The 21,608-nt window shown below is 38.1% G+C and overlaps 1 protein-coding gene across 1 annotated transcript in view; it reads right to left on the bottom strand.

Annotated features, from left to right (window-relative positions):
• Positions 1–20,889, bottom strand: part of LOC121367543 (dystroglycan-like) — a 130,602-nt gene extending 109,713 nt beyond the window's left edge. The window contains exons 1-2 of the mRNA XM_041491776.1: positions 20,766–20,889; positions 4,156–4,210 (exon numbers count right to left, since the gene is read on the bottom strand). The gene's annotated coding sequence lies outside the window, so the exon portion shown is untranslated. The remainder of the gene's footprint in view (positions 1–4,155; positions 4,211–20,765) is intronic.
• Positions 20,890–21,608: the final 719 nt, after the last annotated feature.

The following is a 21,608-nucleotide window of genomic DNA, read 5'->3' on the forward strand; positions in this document are numbered from 1 at the left end:
AGGCAGGGTTGTATACTGTGTGTGTGTGTTAGGTAGATCAATAGGCAGGGCTGTATATTGTGTGTGTGTTAGGTAGATCTACAGGCAGGGTTGTATACTGTGTGTGTGTTAGGTAGATCAATAGGCAGGGCTGTATACTGTGTGTGTGTTAGGTAGATCTACAGGCAGGGCTGTATACTGTGTGTGTGTTAGGTAGATCTACAGGCAGGGCTGTATACTGTGTGTGTGTTAGGTAGATCTACAGGCAGGGCTGTATACTGTGTGTGTGTTAGGTAGATCTACAGGCAGGGCTGTATACTGTGTGTGTGTTAGGTAGATCTACAGGCAGGGCTGTATACTGTGTGTGTGTTAGGTAGATCTACAGGCAGGGCTGTATACTGTGTGTGTGTTAGGTAGATCAATAGGCAGGGCTGTATACTGTGTGTGTGTTAGGTAGATCTACAGGCAGGGCTGTATACTGTGTGTGTGTTAGGTAGATCAACAGGCAGGGCTGGATACTGTGTGTGTGTTAGGTAGATCTACAGGCAGGGCTGTATACTGTGTGTGTGTTAGGTAGATCTACAGGCAGGGCTGTATACTGTGTGTGTGTTAGGTAGATCTACAGGCAGGGCTGTATACTGTGTGTGTGTTAGGTAGATCTACAGGCAGGGCTGTATACTGTGTGTGTGTTAGGTAGATCTACAGGCAGGGCTGTATACTGTGTGTGTGTTAGGTAGATCTACAGGCAGGGTTGTATACTGTGAGTGTGTGTTAGGTAGATCTACAGGCAGGGCTGTATACTGTGTGTGTGTTAGGTAGATCTATAGGCAGGGCTGTATACTGTGTGTGTGGGTGATGATCTGTGTGTGTGTTAGGTAGATCATAGGCAGACCAACACGTGTTAGGTAGATCTATAGGCAGGGCTGTATACTGTGTGTGTGGGTGATGATCAGACAATACCAACACGTGTTAGGTAGATCTATAGGCAGGGCTGTATACTGTGTGTGTGTTAGGTAGATCAATAGGCAGAGCTGTATACTGTGTGTGTGGGTGATGATCAGACAATACGAACACGTGTTAGGTAGATCTATAGGCAGGGCTGTATACTGTGTGTGTGGGTGATGATCAGACAATACCAACACGTGTTAGGTAGATCTATAGACAGGGCTGTATACTGTGTGTGTGGGTGATGATCAGACAATACCAACACGTGTTAGGTAGATCTATAGGCAGGGCTGTATACTGTGTGTGTGGGTGATGATCATACAATACCAACACGTGTTAGGTAGATCTATAGGCAGGGCTGTATACTGTGTGTGTGTTAGGTAGATCAATAGGCAGGGCTGTATACTGTGTGTGTGGGTGATGATCAGACAATACGAACACGTGTTAGGTAGATCAATAGGCAGGGCTGTATACTGTGTGTGTGAGTGATGATCAGACAATACGAACACGTGTTAGGTAGATCTATAGGCAGGGCTGTATACTGTGTGTGTGGGTGATGATCAGACAATACCAACACGTGTTAGGTAGATCTATAGGCAGGGCTGTATACTGTGTGTGTGGGTGATGATCAGACAATACCAACACGTGTTAGGTAGATCAATAGGCAGGGCTGTATACTGTGTGTGTGAGTGATGATCAGACAATACGAACACGTGTTAGGTAGATCTATAGGCAGGGCTGTATACTGTGTGTGTGGGTGATGATCAGACAAATATGAAAATGGGCTTGTTTTAGTTTAAAAGTGTCTTTTTTCAGTTTAAACAAAAGTACCTTTATTGTCTAGCAGCAGACTTTTTCCATGCATATTCCTTGATTATCTGTTGACTGCACCCCACCCTATTATTCTGGGTTAGGTATGACCCTGACATGTCAAGGTACTAAGTTTCAGATGTCCCAGTGAAATAAGTCTCATTAGGTGACCACTGATATGTTTGTTTTCTCGTGTTACCTTGGTTTTGCAGTGTCATGCATTCAAAACTAACAATCATTAAAGATTTACGTGTAAAATTGAAGTTGTTTCATTTTTGGCACAAAAGTGTAATAATGTATCAAAATATTATTTGTAAAATTGACATTGACTAATTTTTTAACAGCATGGTTATTACTACATAAGTCACTTAGTAGAAATACATGCAAGCTGTTTATATTTTGTGGCATAAATGTACATATGTTTCTGTAAAAAATGTTTTAAAACATTATTTGTGCAAGTGACATTGGCTCATTTTGTAACAGCATTGGAATTACCTGTATTACATCATTTACCCTAAGCAGAAATAAGCCATTTAATTTTCGACTTTACAGCCGAAATGTTTTTTAAATCTACATCGATGGAATTTACTAGGGTTGCTACAAGAACTCATAAAATAATTAAATTACCATAATTTGTACATTGACCCATTGTGTTGTCTTATATCATCCTTATTCAAGATATGCTGTCCTGTTTTTATGAAAGTGCATATAAAAGATCCCTTGCTGCTAATGAGAGAATGTACCCAGTTTTCTTTAAGACTACATGTCAGGGATGGGAACCTGAATCACTATGTTACAGATAATGTTGATAGTGTCAGGGATGGGAACCTGAATCACTATGTTACAGATAATGTTGATAGTGTCAGGGATGGGAACCTGAATCACTATGTTACAGATAATGTTGATAGTGTCAGGGATGGGAACCTGAATCACTATGTTACAGATAATGTTGATAGTGTCAGGGATGGGAACCTGAATCACTATGTTACAGATAATGTTGATAGTGTCAGGGATGGGAATCTGAATCACTATGTTACAGATAATGTTGATAGTGTCAGGGATGGGAACCTGAATCACTATGTTACAGATAATGTTGATAGTGTCAGGGATGGAACCTGAATCACTATGTTACAGATAATGTTGATAGTGTCAGGGATGGGAACCTGAATCACTATGTTACAGATAATGTTAAAAATAAATAACATTAAATATATAGAGGCTATTTCATGGGTTTTTTCGAATACGATTTTTATGTCAACGAGTGGTGTGTGAAAACCATATTTTCACGAATTGCGAAGCAATGAGTGAAAATATGGTTTTCACACATCACGAGTTGACATAAAAATCATATTCGGAAAAACACCATGAAATGGTCTATTTATTATATACATATTTCCTAATTTTTGACAATATCTTTCGCTCTTTGGTAATATCTTTCACTTATCCTATCGAAAACACGTAACGTCATGATATATTTCTTCCTATGGAACTTTGCCAGAAAATTTACTTTACCATAGACTTTTGAAAAGAAATTTGATTAAAATTTATCTTTATTAACATTTATTTAACAATACTGCGGTGTAAACATACCTGACAAAGCGATCCTCTAAAAACTCCCACAAAAACAAAACGAGTCGAACGCCGTTAAATTCTTACACTTAAACTCGATGACACTACATTGTGTCATCATTATTTAGCTTCGTATTCAATTTGTTTTATATATTTTATCGTAATTGCACTTCGTATCCCGTTTTTATAGGTAGTTGTTTAAATTACATTTTTTATTTTTCAAATACGATCAGATGCATTGGTAATCATCAAATTTAAATACGAAGAACCGAGACAAAGGGAGATAATGTAATCATGCACTTTTACAAAAAAGTAAATACGACTTCTATATTTTCACTGTAGCTAAAATACAGCGAAAATATTACTTTTCACCGGATATGACTTTTATGGTTTCCGTAGATCTGTATATTTCATTGCTATGTATATAATAAATATATATATATAATACATAATGAGTATTGTTAGACTAAATATGTTCAGATTGATTGTACATTTTTCCATACAAAGAGGGGAGGGAGAGAGAGAGAGAGAGAGAGAGAGAGAGAGAGAGAGAGAGAGAGAGAGAGAGAGAGAGAGAGAGAGAGAGAGAGAGAGAGACAGAGAGACAGAGAGAGAGACAGACAGAGACAGAGAGAGAGAGAGAGAGAGAGAGAGAGACAGAGAGAGAGAGAGACAGAGAGAGAGACACAGAGAGAGAGAGAGAGAGATATGTCAGAATTTACAACTATGTGACATACAATAGCTGATGATAAATAAATAAATGTGCTCTAGTGATTTCATTAAACAAAACATCCATATATTTAGGATCAATCACCATACTACTGTCATCAACTGATCTAGTCTGTTACTCACCTCTAATAACTGATCTTTGAAGACTTGTAGAAATTCTTCAAAACACACCACCAAACTGAAATAACAAGATAAAACGATAATTTAGTAGTTGTACTTCAGTTAATTACTAGATAACAGACTTTATAAAAATCTAAACAAAACATTTTGTTTCAATCAAATGTTTTTTTTTTTTAAATGTCAGGTGAAATTTGTACAAAAAAAACAACAACACCTGGCTGTATCAAACTGAGGCCTATATGTAACTGCAATTTCAACAAGTGTACCGGTTAGGTACATGGTACGCCCGTCAGGAGTTTGATGGAAAACCATAAATATATTAATGAATATGTTACGGTATGATTCAATTCTAGCAATGGTACGGATTAACAGTTTGTTTTGGACCAACTACAGATGATACTGTGTCCATTGGAGAAGGTGCTGTCTGATTAGTGAAGTTATTATTCTTTATTAGAAAGGGAAATTTTGTTTAGCATGGGTACTCTGGTGACACATTTATATTACAGTTTATGTATGTAAAGTTAACAATACAGAACCGCTAAGAAATTATGTGCTAAACAAGACTTTCCTAGGATGTTCAGAATATAGACAAATTATTTGACACACCATCATCCCAAGTTGTTTGTACATGTGAGGTTGGATGGTCCTGTGTACATCTGTATGCAAGATATGATCTGAACAAGGATTTACTGTTATGTGCAGTAGACTGAAAAGTAGATCACATTGACCTAGTAATAGTATGTGACACACTGCCATCCCAAGTTGTTCCTACATGTGAGGTTTGATGATCCATTATTTATCTGTATGCAAGATATATGGTCGGGACAAGAAAAGTTAACAGACGGGATGGACAACGGCATACCACAATACGACCCATCATAGACAGGCATATAACAACTGGAATTATACCAACATCACCTAATCAGCAAGAACTAAATGTAGTTTCACAAAGTGCAGATGTCTATCAGTATAATCACCTGCAAACATGTACTTGGCAATGTTTTACAACATTCCATGTTGATCTAGCAATCTAATAGCCAGCAGAAAAACAAAATCAATCTGACAAGATGAGATACACTAAAATCAATATTCAATCAGAGAAAAGCAATACAGTTGGTTAATTCAACTCTTTTATGCTTCACAGACCAGAGTTATCTGCCCCTGTGATAAAAACTTACAGACTAACATGTAATGTCACGTACTGATACATCAGAGCAAACAGAAGAAATTTAATTTGCTGAAGAGTTCCAATACTGACCAGAGTTATCTGCCCCTGTAATACAGAGCCACAAATCTGCAGCATGTAATGTCACGTACTCAAACAACAGCACAGAGAAAATTTAATTTGTTGAAGAGTTCCAAGGCAGACCAGAGTTATCTGCCCCTGCAATAGAGAGACACAAAGAGTCTACATCGTGTAATGACACGTACAAGAAATTTTTTAATTTGCTGGACAGTTCTGATTTTGACTGGAGTTATCTGCCCCTGTAATACAGACACACAAAGACTGCAGCGTGTAATGTCACGTACTGTGATACACCGAACACACAGAACAGATTAAACTTTGCTGGAGAGATCCGATTCTATTCTTTCACATCCGTCCCTAGTGACTGGTCTTTCCGGCCAATATATCTTCTCTTGTTCCAAGTAACAAACCCCAACCAGCCACACGCCTGATGATGTATGTGCAGATCAATGGAGACAGGAAAGCTGTGATGGAGTGGAATATAAAACAGTTAAAAGCAACTCGGAAACACTGCATACAATTTTCTCTTGTTTTTATAATTACTATTCAAGCAATTCAGCATCCTTTCACAATTACCATTACAAATCATTTAACATTCGTTACAATTCCATCACGCCATTATAAATCCATTAGATGAGTTTTCTTTATGTTCTGTTGACCATGAACTCCCAGTGTTTCCCAGGATTTGAACTGGCATTCATCAGACATTCAGATAAGAGCTGAAACTGAACTTGTTCAATATATTTTTCAATAAAATAACCAAAGGCCTAAACTGGAATTAACTAAGCCAGTATTTTGTTTTGTTCTCTTTGTTTTCATTGATTTTTTGTTTCTTAAGACTAAATTCAACAAAATGTTAACAGTATATTTGATCCATCTAAAGCCCTGCCTATATTGTTTACAAAACATTATGTAATATTAATATATGATGATATTGAATTTCAAAGTCTTTTTCAAAACTCCATTACCTGGTGGAAACTATCTCCACCTTGAATGAACGAACAAACGAACAAATAAACAAACAAACAAACGAATGGTTTAATGACACCCCAGCACAAAATTTATTGGCTATTGGGCATCTGCCAAGTGTATATAATGTATTAAAAAAATGCTATTAAAAATGTTATATACTCTGTCAAAAAAGAAACGCATAGGCGAATTATTCATGGAATTATCTCTTTAATACAAAGTGGCATAATTTCGTTATTTATGATCGTATCACAGTCAAATTTGACATGTGTATGTGACAATGTTCTTGCTATGGACTGACGGCAGTGGAGGCATTTTCATCACCAAACAGCATCGCACGAGGGTGCTGAAATCAGCACCTTGTGTGGACACCGGCAGCAGCAATCACTGCATGACATCTTTTTGGCATAGACTGAATGAGTCACTGAATCCGGGCACGTGGAATCCTAGCCCATTCTTCCTGCAGTGCATGTGACAGTTGTGTAAGAATCTGAGGCTTCAGGTCACGCTGGCATACACACCTGTCCAGTTCGTCCCATAGATGTTCAATGGGGTTGAGATCTGGCGATCATGATGGCCATGGCAGCACATTAATGTTCTCATTCTGTAGGAAATCCATTGTTACATGTGCCGTTTGCGGCCTGGCATTGTCCTGCTGAAAGACCTCTCTGTTGATCAAAAATGGGAAGCATGTGACAGCAAAGAATTTCATCCCGGTAGCGTACAGCTGTCAGGTTGTCTTGTACAAACACAAGTTCACTTCTGCTGGTGTATGAGATGGCTCCCCACATCTCAACACTCCCTCCACTGACTCTGTCAACTTGGGCAACGCAGTTGTTGGCAAAATGTTCATTGCAGCATCTGTAAACACGTTGTTGTCCATCCAGTTGCTGTAGAAGGAAATGTGACTCGTCGCTGAACCATACTCGCGGCCAGTTTCCCAAGTTCCACCCCTGTACATTCGTGCACCAGTGAACACGTAAATGTCGATGTTGACGTCACAGGACGGGGCCAACATACGGTCTCCTAGCCCGTAAACCAGCTTCTCGAAGTCGGTTCTGATGTAGCGTCTTGTGCTGCAGTTGTTATGCAAGGTCTTCCACTTCTGGGCTGGTCGTCAGCTGATTGAACTTCCCAGAGACGTGAACTGGTGCTCTGATGGACGTTCATATGGCGTGCGACTGCTAACTACTATTCACCTAACTGGAGGCAGCCTATTGCAATGTTTCGGTTTGGCAGACTTAGTCTTGGCATCTTTGTAACTTGTCTACGTCGAAATGGAAATGAGGCATCATTGCAAGCATTGCAGCTTTAAATACCCATCACTACCCCAATCTTTTGCCCAGAGTTTCACGTGCATTCGCCAAAATCTGACCATTTCATGCCGATTTCCTGCAATTGTCGCACAACGTGCCACAACATGCATTAAATTTGTTTTAGGGTGCATTTGGGCATGCTGTCCCATTCCAGGAACATTAACAAACATGGTCATTAAGCAACATTGTACAAAAAAAACCCAATATTTTGTAAAATTAAACACTTTTCTTCCTTCCCTATCACCTATGCGTTTCTTTTTTGACAGAGTATATTTCATTTGTCACGCATCATGTACATGCAATTCATAAAAAATAGGTTTACTATCTTTCCAATGGAACTATTTACTTAACACCATATAGTGTTCAGTATTCTGACCCCAATTGTGCATACTATATAGTTGTCAGGTCACATGTTTTGTGTACATTTAAATTTCATTCTATTCAAGGTCATATTTTTTTTCTCCTACATGTAGTTATAATCTAAGTGATTATTATGTTTCTGCAATTTGATATTTCTTTACTGCATTCACAATGTATTACTTACTTCTCTTTAACCTTTAGCTACAGTATCATTTTCAACAGGCACATACATTTCAAATCAAAGTCATGGTCATTTGGGCAGGGTTTTTTTTAACAGACTGTTACATCGAATACATTAAATGTATAAATATTTGGGAGAAAGTTAAAGTTTGTGTTGTTTAACAACACCACTAGAGCACACTGATTCATTAATCATTGGCTATTTGGTAATTCTGACAAGTTTTAAAGAAAACATGATACATTTTTCATTTATAGTAGCAAGGAACATTTTACATGCACCATTCCACAGACAGGATAGCACATACCACAGTCTTTGATATACCAGTTGTGGTGCACTGGCTAGAAGGAAACATAGCCCACTGGGTCGACAGACGGAGGTCGATCTTACACCGACTATGTATCAATGGGTCGACAGACGGAGGTCGATCTTACACCGACTATGTATCAATGGGTCGACAGACGGAGGTCGATCTTACACCGACTATGTATCAATGGGTCGACAGACGGAGGTCGATCTTACACCGACTATGTATCAATGGGTCGACAGACGGAGGTCGATCTTACACCGACTATGTATCAATGGGTCGACAGACGGAGATCGATCTTACACCGACTATGTATCAATGGGTCGACAGACGGAGATCGATCTTACACCGACTATGTATCAATGGGTCGACAGACGGAGATCGATCTTACACCGACTATGTATCAGGCAAGCACTTTACCACCGGGATACATCCTGCCCCAAACACTTTGGAACAGTAATCTGCATCCACCACTCTCCAATTGCTTTCAACTGCTATATCAAACCTTAGACAACAGAAAGAAAGAAAGAAAGAAAGAAAAAAACAGAAAGAAAGAAAGAAAGAAAAAAAAGAAAGAAAGAAATGTTTTATTTAACGACGCACTCAACATTTTATTTACGGTTATATGGAGTCAAACATACATGTATGGTTAAGGACCACACAGATTTTGAGAGGAAACCCGCTGTCGCCACTTCATGGGTTACTCTTTCCGATTAGTAGCAAGGGATCTTTTATGTGCGCTTCCCACAGGCAGGATAGCACAAACCATGGCCTTTGTTGAACCAGTTATGGATCACTGGTCACTGCAAGTGGTTTACACCTACCCATCGAGCCTTGCGGAGCACTCACTCAGGGTCTGGAGTCAGTATCTGGATTAAAAATTCCATGCCTCGACTGGGATCCGAACCCAGTACCTACCAGCATGTTGACCAGAAAGAAAGAAAGAAACAGAAACATAGAAAGATACAAAGAAAGAAAGAAATATTTTATTTAATGCCGTACTCAACTCATTTTATCTACTGTTATATGGTTAAGGTCCATAGAGAAAACTAGAGAGAAAACCCACTGCCGCCACTGCATGGACTAATCTTTTGGATTAGCAGCAAGGCATCTTTTATATACATCATCCCATAGTATAGTACATACAACGGTCTTTATTACACCAGTTGTGGAGCACTGACTAGGCCCCGTACTTATAAACCTTAAAGTCTAGACTTTAATAAAGTCCAGACTTTAACGTCATGGCAACGCCATTCAAATAGCATTACGTTAAAAGTCTGGACTTTATTAAAGTCTAGACTTTAAGTTTTATAAGCACGGGGCCAGAACAAGAAATAGCCCAATGAGTACACTGACAGGGATTGAACCTATAGACTGATCGTCCAGCTTCAGACGACTGGCAAATAAACAATGTTCTGAGGTGTTATTAAACAAACATTCATTTTCTCTCCTCCTCCCACTCCAAACAACATGTTGCTCCTTACTATCAACATCTAAACACCTACACAAATACATAAATACCAGTCAAAACCCACTGGCAGCAAAACCTACATCTCGAGCCAGAATCCATCACACTGGAGTGACATCTAGTGGGTCTATCTATACTCAATCAAGAACTTTTTTCACCTTTCTTGTAGTAAGTTCTGCATTGCGCACGGTTTTATTTTTTATATACAGAACAGGGTTTTAACAGTGGGCACGTTCTGCACTGTGAAACTGTGACTGGTACTCACCATCTGTCATCACGCCGTGCACAGTCTACACATATCTGCTGCTCATTTCATAGCCTCCGGATGTTTTCTTCTTCTAATGCACGTCATCCTTTGAAGTCGGTAATTACTACATGGATACAAATCCAGTTTTTTGGGGGCTTTCAGGTTTTTACGCAGTTATATAATCCACAGAAATGCAGTCAAGCACACTTAGCCAAACAGATACATGACAACAACAGTATGATAGTTTATATGTAGGTCTTAATGAACATCACTAATGAAGATAACCTTTGTGGGGGAAAAGAAAAACAAAAACAACCACTATTTTGTTGGCTGCAACTTGATCAAGAACAAGAAAAAAAAATTCCATCAGTAAAATCCAGAAGCCAATTTCACAAAACATTGTAATTTTATGTCTGCGACTAAGGGTCAAACCGGCTGTACGTTTACATGTGTTTGGCATCCATTTCAGGCAAAAAAGTACATCATTACGGAAGATGGAACATTTTAAGGACAATAGAAAATGAAATATCTGTACTTCAAATTATATTTGTTGTACTGCTAATAAAAACAATTGAGGTTTTGTCATTGATTTACGTTTATGTGCAAAACTAGTCTTGCGATGTTTTGTGACATTGGGCCCTGACCTTTATATCTGGAGGACTTTCTTTTCTAAGCATAGCTTCCAAATACAGAGCTAGCTCTGATGGGCAGAACATTTTGCTACATTATCTAGGGGCAGGATGTACAAAGGGCAGGATGTGGCTCTGTGGTACAGCACTCCCTTGATGTGCGATCGATCTAGGATCAATTCCCATTGGGCTACTTCTCGTTCCAGCCAGTGCTTCACAACTGGTGTGACAAAGGTATGTACTATTCTGTCTGTGGGATGGTGCATATAAAAAGATACCTTGCTGCTAATCGAAAAAGAGTAACCCATTAAGTGGCGACAGCGGGTTTCCTCTCTCAATATAAATGTGGTCTTTAACCATATGTCCAATGCCATATAACCGTCAATAAAATGTGTTGAGTGTGTCTTTAAATAAACCATTTTCTTCCTTCCTTATTTTCCAACAAAATATCAGACATTTCATGAACTTATTTTGCCAAATTACAATGAAATTTGCCAGTTGTTTCTAAAATTTACAATTGGTCTATTAGCAAGTGGCAGAGCTAGCCCTCAAATAATTTTTCAGAAAATATCAAAATAAATAAAAATATACATCTTATATAAGAGTAGAAGAAAAGATGTTCACTGCATGCTCAAACATAACATAGTATTTACATATTACAAGCAACAGGTCTTTTGTATAGATCTACAGGCAGGATAGCATATATACCAGACTGATATGTCAGAACTTGTGGAACACTGGTTGGAATGGGAAAACTTCAAAACAGTGTATCATTGCATGGGTGAGGTGTGCATACACTCTACTGAGCTACCTGCCACTTCCTTCATCATTTGACGACCCAGTACTACAAATTGTGATTGTTCAGACTTTTTATAAACACCAGGATGACCAAAAACATCTCAAATGTACAGAAATTGATAATCTAAACAATAAAATCTAAGTAAAGTATGATTTCAGTTTTCAAAAACGGCTCTAATAGTAAAAAATATGCCTTAGTGTTTAAAAAATAGGGTATGTCCCTGGTATTAGAATATGTCACTATTTAATGATTTTACGGGGGGAAAAAGAAAAGTGGTAAAAGAAAGCTTGTGCCTGGTTATTCTGTTTTAACGAATCAGCCACTTTATAGTTAACCCACTGTTTTAAAGGCGGACTTAATGGCATCTGTGAAGGATTGGTTGGGTTAAATGATTTGAAATTCTATTCAGGATGACAGTTAGCCATAGGATTGAGCCATTGGTACAGTCAAAGAATTTCTTCTACTTTTTCTATCTGAAAATGAGTATAGAAAGTATGTACATGTACATTATATATGTCCATTAACAATTTTAAGGTAACGTTAAAGTTTGTTTTGTTTAACAACACCACTAGAGCACACCGATTTAAATACCAATTATCAGCTATTGGTTGTCAAAAATTTCTAAATTCTGTATGTCTTAGCGACGAAACACGCTATATTTTGCATTAGTAGAAAGGGATCTTTGATATGTACTATCCTAGACAGGATAGCACGTACCACAGCCTTAGTGCACCACAACTGGTATATCAAAGGCCATGGTATGTGCTATCCTGTCTATGGGATGATGCATATAAAATATCCCTTGCTACTAATGGAAAAATGTAGTGAGTTTCCTCTCTAAGACTATGTCAAATTTACCAAATGTTTGACATCCAATAGCTGCTGATGATTAATAAATCAATGTGCTCCAGTGGTGTCATTAAACAAAACAAACTGACTATTTTTTAGAAGTTGGACAATGTACACTGGCTTAGTGCTAATAGTTTCAACAAACCTGAAGTCCATTTTACAATGGTTGATCATGTTCAGTGCAAATAAAATAAATGACTGCTTTTTGCAATAAAATCCAGGACTGCTTCAAAGATCTGACTATCTTTTAGTAGTTGGACTCACGAACACAACAGGTTGTGAGTAATTTCCCATTGTTTCCAAGTTATTAATGCTCCTGACAGCACTCGCAGACAGGACCCACTGATCACCAAGAAAGACCGTCATGTACCTCCACGGCCGTTCACCTTTATCATGGTCAACACAACAACAAATCTGTGTTTACTATACCTGTATCATTTAGAGATTCTTCTGGACATCAGAAAACACGACCTCATAACGCACTTAGAAAAAAAAAAAAAAAATTCATTTATACTTATTTTCATCCTTACATCCAAGAAAGGTTCAAACACACTGTCCTTGGCACACACCGTAGCTTATCTGGGCTGTCTGTCCAGGACAGTGGGTTAGTGGTTAGTCTTTAATGAGTGAGTGATCTTACATCTACCCATTGAGTCATTAAAACTTGCTCTTTGTGGGAGCTGGTACCAGGCTGCGAACCCAGTACCTAGCTACCAGCCTTTTGTCTGATGGCTTAACCACTACACCACAGAGGCTGGTAAAACACAATCCATTTCAGAATTTGTTTTACAATCAGCTTGATAAATTTTGGTTTGAATCCATGACAAAGATTCAAGTACATTTATTTAAGAACACTCAAACCTTAGAAACATATTTTTCTAACCAGCCAAGTATTTATTAAAACCTAGGAACTCATTTATACGTCATATATCTTGTTTGTGTTTTTATTAATAGGTATGTTTAGAATTTAATTATCAGGATTGTTGAAGGGTTGTTTTTAGATTCATATGGGTATTAACAACAAACAGCATGGCAAACATTTGTTAACAGCTTTGTGACACACACAGTTTGCACATGCTTTTTTTTCATACCCCAATGTACTTTCATGTACTTCTATTATCTGACACCCAATAGACAAAGTGTTCAATGTGCTGGGGTTCCATTCAGTAATTTTCTTTTTGATCTTAGTTTTGTCTAACCCAGTCTTGTTCCATCTTCCTATTTCTGTTTATCCAACGAGGGTTTATGGTAATCTACTGATGTGGGAAAATGCAATTTAACTCCTAGTGCCTGCAGGGTCAACCTTTTTCTTCTTAATCTTTTTTTTTTAAATAAATAAAATTCCCCACATTCTCCCAATTTAATCTCCAACCTCCCATGTTTTTCAAGAGGATTTATTTCTATTATCTACTGTTAACAATGACCTCAGTTATTGTTCCAGTTGAGTGATCTTCAACATAAACATAACCTGGCTTGTCTGGGACTGCTTGACGGTTCGACTCCCTGTCAATGTCCTGTCGTCAAATCCACCTTGTACTAGAAGTATTATTTCTTAACAAAAAAAGAAGTGTATTGGTCTTCTAAGATATTAAGCCCTTTGACATTCTAGTCATTTCTTATGTGCATCTGATGTCCAAACTGTTTTAAAATACTTGTACATGTTAGGGCATGTATCTCACAATTGTCAGTTACTGATTTCCTAACTGATTTATACACAAAATAGTTGGGCTTTTTCTAGTTTTCAATACTGGTACCATATCACTGACAAAGAAAGATGTTTGAGACCAACTGCCAAATTACCAAGTATGAACAATATTCCATTGGTTTTAAAGGTAATTTAAGAATCATTATGTCAAAATCAGTCTTTAATTTGTCATCTTTGCAATGAATTAACAAAAACAGAGCAACACAAAATTTTACTTTCATGATCTATTTTTCACCTCGAGAACAAAATGATCATTCTTGCAATTTTCAGAGACCTGGACATTAATAACACAGCTTTTCACCATGTTTACCCAAAACAACCAGCTGGTACCCCCACCCCCACAGCTGGTACACCCCACAGCTGGTACCCACACCCCACACAGCTGGTACCCCCCACCCCCACAGCTGGTACACCCCCCCCACCCCCCACAGCAGCTGGTACCCACACCCCCCCCCACCCCCACAGCTGGTACCCACACTGGTACACCCACCCCCACAGCTGGTACCCCCACACCCCCACAGCTGGTACCCCACACCACAGCTGGTACCCACACCCCCACACGCTGGTTACCCCCACCCCCCCACCCCCACCCCCACAGCTGCTTGCATAATACACGTAGGAACCGATAAATAATGGCAGTTAAACAATGAAGCCATGACATGCTCTCAGATAATTTGAGTGCATTGTTCTTACTCTCAAACCTGGATATTAACTAAATTGCCTGAATGGGGCACATCTCTGGCCACTCAACCCCAAATATCTGACCCTTAGTTCACCTTGGCAACTGGCATCACGCCCGAGTGAATAAAAACGTTACAGTGTGTCCATATTGTGCGACACCATGGTGATATATTTGCCATCTTTGTCACTTTGTGTATAGGGGCCGGCAGTCTCATCACCAGACAATGGCCAAGACACTTGAGAATGAAGGGGAGATAATGCTCCAGCACAATGCTAGATCAAGGGTAGGCTGGACGGCCATCATAGCCCACTACACACTTTGTGTATGGAATCCCCATTCATTCAGACAGTGAAGCAGATTATTACATGTTTGAAAAGACAAAAAAACATGAACAGTAGTAATATTACTGATAAAATACATGTACTATGGTGCCAAATAGGGTACAGCTAGCCTCTTGTTTATTAACTTTTGAGTCTAGACTCAAGAGCAATAGTTACAAGTTTGTTTTGTTTAACAACACTACTAGAGCACATTGATGTATTAATCATCATCTATTGGAACATTTGGTTATTTTGACATGCAGTCTTAGAGGAAACCCACTACACTTTTTCAATTTGTAGCAAGGGATCTTTTATATGTACCATCCCACAGACAGGATAGCACATACGACAGCCTTTGATATCCCAGTTGTGGTACACTTGCTAGAAGGAGAAATAGCCCAATGGGCCCACCGACAATAGACCAGTCTACATCCCACCCTCAAACGCAATAGTCTGGACCCATATTCACAAAATGGTGTAAAGTTACGTCTACGACTAGCACTTACGTCTGCCGTAGATTTACGTTCATGTGCAAGAAGCACCTTATTCTCAAAGACGGTCGTAAATGTACACATAACTTACTTGGATGTAAATCTTATGATTTAACTCTCTCACCGGAGAAATTGAAAAAAAATCCAACAAAACGTCCAACTTTACACATAACTTATGTTTATGTTTCGTGAATAGCTCTTCTGTCATAGATTTACGTTTACATGTAAAACTAGGCTTACGATGTTTTGTGAATATGGGTCCTGAAACCTAAATGTCATGGCAATGCCATACAAATTGCATGGTGTCTAAACTTGAAACGTTTTATAAGGACAGGCCACAGTGGGGCAAAATTCAGCCCTTGAAATTGAGATCATCTTGCAGTGGAAACTTAGGAAAATAATAACAAAGCAGATACTCAATGATGATAATAATGCCATGCATATTCAATAATGCTACAAATGTTTCAGTGGCGCTGCCAACTATTGTTGTGAAAGGCTATAATATTACGTTGAAAACATCCGAGTAGTCTGAAGAAATCTGCTCCCCTCACTCTAACTTCAACCACCATTTCACAGTCCCAACAAATGATGAAAATCACAATTACTTCAGTATTTTCCCTCTCTCAAATCCAGATTTTTCTTAGGCCATGATTTGAACCCATAAGCTTCCAGACACTGCATTCATTAAGCCATCTATAACATTACAAAGCATGCATGTATTTTGACATTAATATTAATTTAATCACTGGTTAATGGATGTCATACATTTGATAATTCTGACAGTCATCATAGGAAACATGCTACAATTTTCTGTCAGGAGCCAACATACTTTTATATGTACTTTCCCATGAACAGGACAGTACATACCACAGTGTTTGATATACCAGTCATGGGCCATTGATTGGGATGGGAAAAACACAATGGGTCCAACAAGGGTATTCAATCCACCAACTGACAGATTCTGCACCTATACAAGTTAAAACAGAAGATTCAAAATGGTACATAAAATAATGAAGCTCCACAAACATGAAATACAATATATTTGTTTCCCCATTTATATGCAATATACGTTACAGAACTCATGCACATAAGCTAACCTTAAACCTAAAATAAAATAATTTACTTGAGAACAGGAGTGAAAATATTGACCACTTTCCCTACAGAGTGGAAATGACAATGCAAAGGGAAATAACTCCCTAGGATACTGCAAGTGATGGGAATAAATATGTGCATGTTATGCCCCCTGACAAGTTACAGGTGCTGTGCTTTACAGGTTTGGGGGTCAATGCCCAAGTAAATATTCTTTTTTTTCAATATGTTTTCCACAAGAACATTGTTTAACCCACCCACCCCTGTAAACATTGCAATAATCCAGTCTAGACACCCCATCCCCTTGCTAAAATTCCTGCACATGCGCCTGTGACAAGTCTAAAACGGGTCATAATCTTGATGTCCATTATATTCAGAATTACTGTATCTCCACAACAGCTGGCTACAAGATTTTTGACAGCCTACCACTGTAGTTTCCAAACAACATAAACTACAAAAAAAACAGACAAACACTGAATCACGGAAGCTAACTAGAGCTGGGTGGTATTGAAATTTCAGGTTCAGTATCGGTATTAGTATTTTTGAGGCAATTTACCTCAATATTGGTACGTTACCTATACCGATATCGAGCCATATTTTCAGTATACTCTGCTTCAAATGCATGACTGAGTTAAGGCTAATTTCATACTTTCCGTTGACACAAAGTACATATGCCTATTTTTCTACGGAGGTAGAACAATGTCCATCCGCTCTTCTTTTCATCCATTTTGCGTTTGTCAAATTTATTTTTAATACTTTACTAAATGGCGGGAAATATTTGTCAATATTTTGAGATTTGCTACCAATACTGAACAATATACTGCCCAGTTCTGAAGCTAATGTAATTTCTATGTTCAGAACTTGTATTTTGTGATAAATTACTGCTACATAAAACTGTATTATTGACATTAAGCATTTTAAGCATTGAAATGTATAAAGTCTATTAAAAAAATCTTGTCCAGCATTATGAAACCTAACAAAAAAATGACAACAAACACTTAATTTTCAGGGTTTATTTATTTTGTTTAAAAACTGCAGCACTGGTAGATTGCCACAAATCTTGTATGGAACAGCACAGGGCAGCTACTGATACAAAAGTATTTCTCGGGAGAGGGTTTACGGTCAAAGAATGGCATCTTCATTAGTCAACGTCAACTAATATGGATTATAAACAATAAAGGCAGTCTTCCTCCATCCGATCAGGATATTACATGATCTTCAACCTCACTTATAAATTATCTTTGTTTAATAAAAAATTTAAGCTAACCATACTAACAGAAAATGGCTGATGTGTATGCTCAGTGTTGTTACACTCACTTGTTATCAACTATAATCTTTACTTTGTTCATTTTAATAATTTATGTAACATTGTATAAACTGCTGACATAATGACTTGTTTTTATTTGAAATTTCAAGAGAATGTTATATGTGTACTCTCTTCTGAAAACTGAACTATGCAGTTACCAAGGCGAACTATTGTCCGTGTGACTTAAAGGGACATTCTTGAGTTTGCTGCATTGTAAGATGTTTCCAACTAATAACATATTTCTACGATTAAACTTACATATTAAATATATTTTTTGTTTAGAATATCAGTGTCTGTATATTCCATGTGTTTCTGATCGTCTTAATATCTGTAAGAAACCCAAGCTGGATTTTGTCTTCAAATAATTTTGTACGTATTCAATGGAGACTGACGCTTATTGGAGACCTGGCCTTTATTTTTTCACACAAATTTTTGAAATTAAAGTTAAAAACTACAAACGTACAATTTTATTTATTTATTTAAGAATTGACCGCAATTATTTTTTGGTTCATGCAAGTATGAACCGAAAAACCGATGTGCACATTGTATGCACGTCATTTTTTTGGTTCATACTTGCATGAACCAAAAAATAATTGCGGTCAAATCTTATAATTAAATTTATATGCATACTTTAACCATACATAACTGAATTTATTTTGTTTAGCTTTAAATACGGCTGTAGTATTGTTTGTGTAAACTTCATTGATACTTATGTCGCGTAAGAATGCGAACGTTCATTCATTATTATTTGAATCAGGTGATTTCTTGTAAATGACATCATTTCCTCTAGCTGCTGTGCATTTTTTACGGATCATTTAGTTATATTGGAAGGAATTGTCCTATTCGTGTTTAGTTTGTATTTTATGAAAGTGAATGAAGGGATTGTGTCTAACATTTATGCTGTCGATGGAACCATTTAATTTTCGCCAACAGCTGTTGAACATCGCTTAAAAGTAAGTTACAGGCGTGAAGTTTCCTACATGATTTCTTTGGCCAACGACGAGTCTCATGTCATGATTAGCGAAGAGGTTTTTCTGTTGTGTTTTTTTTTTAATCAATGCTTATAGATCCATATATGTCTACTCTGCTATAGCATTTTCCATTAATTTATCGTATACATTTTTTGTAGCTTTCATGTGTGTTTTCTTCAAAATATCTAAATATGATTGTTGCCAGAATAATTCAGCTTGTTGCACAAAAGTAGTGCGAGTCATGGGGGGGGGGGGTGTAGTAGGCGTGGCTTAATTTGTTTGGGTTCATCGAACGAAAAAAAGTAAGCACCTCTGGACCAATCAGATTGCCGTAAAGTGTATAGACGCAAAGAAAATCTAATTATTAAACTTTAATTTCGAACTGTATTATGCCAAGGAGTAATCAGTCTTATCCGACGTTTATTGGAGGCCTGGCATTTATTTTGTTGCAAAGTGTTACAGACCCAGCACTTACTGGAGGCCGGCGCTTATTTGAGGCCCTGTGCTTATTAGAGGAAATATGGTATATATACAACGCGATAATATTCATTATGATGCTAGAATACAATGTAACTAATGAGATATTGTATTGCGCTTTTGTTTTTCAAATATATATTTTATTATTTCTTCACAGCAGTACAAAATACACATCAGATATAAGATGCCAAACAATTTAGGTAAACTTGTATAAACATAAACATGTGTAACCTATGTGTCATTGGCCTGGATTGCAGCAGCAGTTTTGTTTTTAATTACCCCCCAATTAAAATACTATGGTTTTCGAGTTAGGACCATTTTTGACAACTTGCTATAGGCCTAATTATATTCATATGTCAAACACTGGTTTTCTATGAGCTTTGACATTCGGTGTGGAGTGTGAACTCCCGAAAGACTTCCGAATGTTCCAGCATGCATGCTAATACTATCATTAACCCTAACCCTAAACCAAAGCCTGAATGCTGGAATGTTGGGAAGTCTTGTTGGGGTTCAGACCCCTTCAACCACCTGGATCCACACATGCATGCATGCATTACACACACGTATGATCGCACGCACGCACATACACACACGCACACCAGACAGAGATCCAGAAAATTTTGTTGGGCGTCTACATCATACATGCAACTACTTAAATCGAAGTTGTATACAGGAGCATCAGAAGCAATTAAAAGTTGGTAGGCCATGAAAGCAATGTATATGATGAGATCTATACTATGCGAGCACCATAGTTAGAGAAAAAAACATTCCTAGCCCAGAAAGTGGTATGACCATTGCCGTAGGCTTTCGAAACCCCTCATATATCATGAGCAGAGAGCCCCTGGACCTCTTCAACACCGTGTACCCATGCACACTGTCGAAACCAGCTTATAATAATCTATCCCATCTCATAATGCTCCTTTAATTGATGATTTCGCCAGTCCTGTCCAGTCCACTCAACTGCCATTATTACACTTAATTAAATAGTACTTAACTTTCCATCAGTCAGGTACATCAATTTCAGAAACAACCCTTTACAGGTGTACGCGTCGGCTAACAACAAAGACAGTTTGTGGTAATTAACACGTTTTCACAACACACACACCGGAAATAACCTTGTCGCCGGAGTTATCGTCAAACCCTTCAGATTAAACAAAACAAATCACTTATAGATGTCCAAATTTCACTTGCTTCAGATTCTTACCTGCAAACCGATGTCAGGTGTGTTAATTACTGTCAGTTCACCTGACGCCTGTTCACACCTTTGATTAGTTTCTGAGCACTCTTGTGTTCCAAGTAAAATTTATCAGCCATGTGACCAAAACGGCTGTTCTGTTTAACTCCCTAAATCTACTGGCGTGTCTACAGTGAAGAAAAAGCTACATTCGGCTACGAATAGGCCTAGCAGGATTTAGCTCAGTGGGTTGAGCACTCGTCTGAGGTACTTGAGTCAAAGGATCGAATCCCTTCGGTGGACATATTGTCTGGACGTTTTGCCCGTTCAACGACTGGTATATCAAAGGTCGTGGTATATATGCTTTTTGCCTGTGGTAAAAATGTGTATATAAAAGATCCCTTGCTGCAAATTGAATCAGATTTTCTGCGACTGTTTCAGAATTATCAAATGTCTAACATCATTCTTCTTCTTATAAATTATTTTAGTGCTTATATCCAATTAAAGTTCAAGCACGCTATGCTGGGCACATACGCCTCAGCTATCTGAGCCGTCTGTCCAGGACAGTAGGTTTGTTGTTAGTGAGAGAAAAGAGGGTGTAGTGGTCTTATACCTATTCATTGAGTCGTTAAAACTCGCTCTGGGTGGGAGCCAGTACCGGGCTGCGAACCCAGTACCTACCAGCCTTATGTCCGATGGCTTAACCTCGACGCCACTGAGGCCGGTGTCGGATATCCAATAACAGTTAATTAATACATCAGCGTGCTCTAGTGGTGTTGTTAAACAAAACAGACAGACTATATAGATCCGTAAATTCAATAAAGGTAGGGGCGAGACGTAGCCCAGTGGTAAAACGTTCGCTAGATGCGCGAT

The sequence above is a fragment of the Gigantopelta aegis genome, chromosome 3, assembly GCF_016097555.1.
Source record: "Gigantopelta aegis isolate Gae_Host chromosome 3, Gae_host_genome, whole genome shotgun sequence".
NCBI classification, from domain to species: Eukaryota; Metazoa; Mollusca; class Gastropoda; order Neomphalida; family Peltospiridae; genus Gigantopelta; species Gigantopelta aegis.